Source organism: Rutidosis leptorrhynchoides, chromosome 5 (assembly GCF_046630445.1).
Source record: "Rutidosis leptorrhynchoides isolate AG116_Rl617_1_P2 chromosome 5, CSIRO_AGI_Rlap_v1, whole genome shotgun sequence".
Taxonomy (NCBI): Eukaryota; Viridiplantae; Streptophyta; class Magnoliopsida; order Asterales; family Asteraceae; genus Rutidosis; species Rutidosis leptorrhynchoides.
In genome coordinates, this window is record NC_092337.1 from 38261893 (window position 1) to 38263886 (window position 1994).

The 1994-nt window shown below is 38.6% G+C and overlaps 1 non-coding gene across 1 annotated transcript; it reads left to right on the top strand.

Annotated features, from left to right (window-relative positions):
* The first annotated feature begins 1168 nt into the window (after window positions 1-1168).
* Window positions 1169-1274, top strand: LOC139850948 (small nucleolar RNA R71). The gene has a single exon (XR_011760320.1). It is a non-coding gene; the product is annotated as a small nucleolar RNA R71 (small nucleolar RNA).
* The last annotated feature ends 720 nt before the right edge of the window (window positions 1275-1994 follow it).

The window sequence follows — 1994 nt, forward strand, 5'->3', positions numbered from 1 at the left end:
AATGATGAAAATGAAATGATTACTATAAACTGATGAACTCATCAACCTTTTGGTTGACACTTGAAAGCATGTTTATTCTCAGGTTTGAAAGAAATCTTCCGCTGTGCATTAGCTCATTTTAAGGATATTACTTGGAGTCATTCATGACATATTTCAAAAGACGTTGCATTCGAGTCGTTGAAGTTCATTAAAGATTATTATTAAGTAAATGACGGATTAGGTCATTTATAGTTTGGATATTATGAAATGGTATGCATACCTGTCAACTTTCGATGTAATGAAAGGTTGTCTTTTAAAAACGAATGCAATGTTTATAAAATGTATCATTTAGAGGTCAAGTACCTCGCGATGTAATCAACTATTATGAATCGTTTATAATCGATATGGACTTCTTCTGGATGGATTAGGAGGGGGCGTTTCAGTGATAACTGTCCGAGCTGCGTTTCTAGACTTTTGAGCAGAGCCAATTGATTTCTCATTAGTATCTCCGTCTGGTCTTGTCTAGATTAAGTTCTCTGATTTAGCTGTTGTTGTCCTTGGATGAACTGTGTCAACTGATCATCAGCTCCGAGAGTAGGGTTGGTTACTTTTGTAATCTGGGTGGTTGGGGAATTTTCCTCAACTGGTGGACCAGTGAGTGGAAGTGGTTGATCGTAAGTCAATTGAGATTGTTGGGGTGGATAAGGTGGGTAACGATAGCGAAAACGTTGGTTGTTTCTTTGGAATTGGTTAGCCCTAGGTTGTTGATTGAATCCGGGATTTGATTGGCGAGCTGGGTATTAAACGTAATAGACTAAACCGTCAAGGTTTTCATACTCAACTTGATATTCTTCAGTGAGTTGCGGGTTGGTACAATTAACACAGGCTTGGGCCTGGTTAACTTGCTGTGGCTGTCTTTAATTCTCCGAGTTGTTTGGCAAGAGACTCCATCTTGTCTGTGAAAGATTTGATGGCCTCTGTTTGATTATTAAGTGCGAAGAGTGGTGCAGATGATGAAGTTATTCCACCACTGTTCCAGTCATGATGATGCATTGTCATGTTCTCGAGCAACTCCCATGCTTCGTCTGCGGTTTGGTTCATCAGATTTCCTTGAGTGGCGACATCGATTGTCGTCCTATGATTTACCGTAAGACCATTGTAGAAGGTACAGTTTTGGGCTGACCATTCTAACTGGTGATTAGGGCATTTCTTTAGCAGGGTTTTGAATCGCTCCCATGCAGTGTAAAGAGATTCATCATAACTTTGTTTAAAGTTAATGATGTCATTCTTGAGTTTGGTTTGTTTAGAAGGAGGGAAATATTTGGTTAGGAATTTAGTAGCCATCTCCGTCCAAGACGAGATGGAATCATTATCCAGTCCTTCGAACCATATTTGTGTATGATGAGTGAGAGAATAGGGGAACAAGTATAGCCAGACTATATCTTGTCCTATCCCTGGCTGTTTGTAGGAGTTTGAAAGAGATATGAATTTATCAAGGTGAGAATTAGGATCGTCATTTGGTAATCCATGGAATTGAAAGCCATTTTGGATTAGCTGTATAATGTGATGTTTTAGCTCGAACGAGTGTCCTTGAATCTCTGGAAATCTGATCGGTCCTCCTCGACCTTCAATCGAGGGTTTAGTGTTTTCTGCTAAAGTAGCGCGTAACACCATTTTTTCCCCTAATTCGTGCTTCCTTGCGTGCTTTAGAGATTATTGCTTCTGGATCAGGTACGAATAACAACGGCCCTGGTCTAGATCGGGTTTGGGTCATACACTGGGTATGCCTTTTTGTTTTTAAATTTTAAGCAGATAAACTAAGCTCATAATTTAGTCTAAAGGAATCTAAGATTACTCTAAAGTAATCTAAGGTAATCTAAGGTAATCTAAGATAATCTTAATCTAAAGTAGTCTAAGGTATTCTAATCTAAGGTATTCTAATTATCTTTATTATAGATATATATGTTTTTGGTTTTTGCTACTGATTCCCTGGTATTTCGATAACAGAGCTTCAC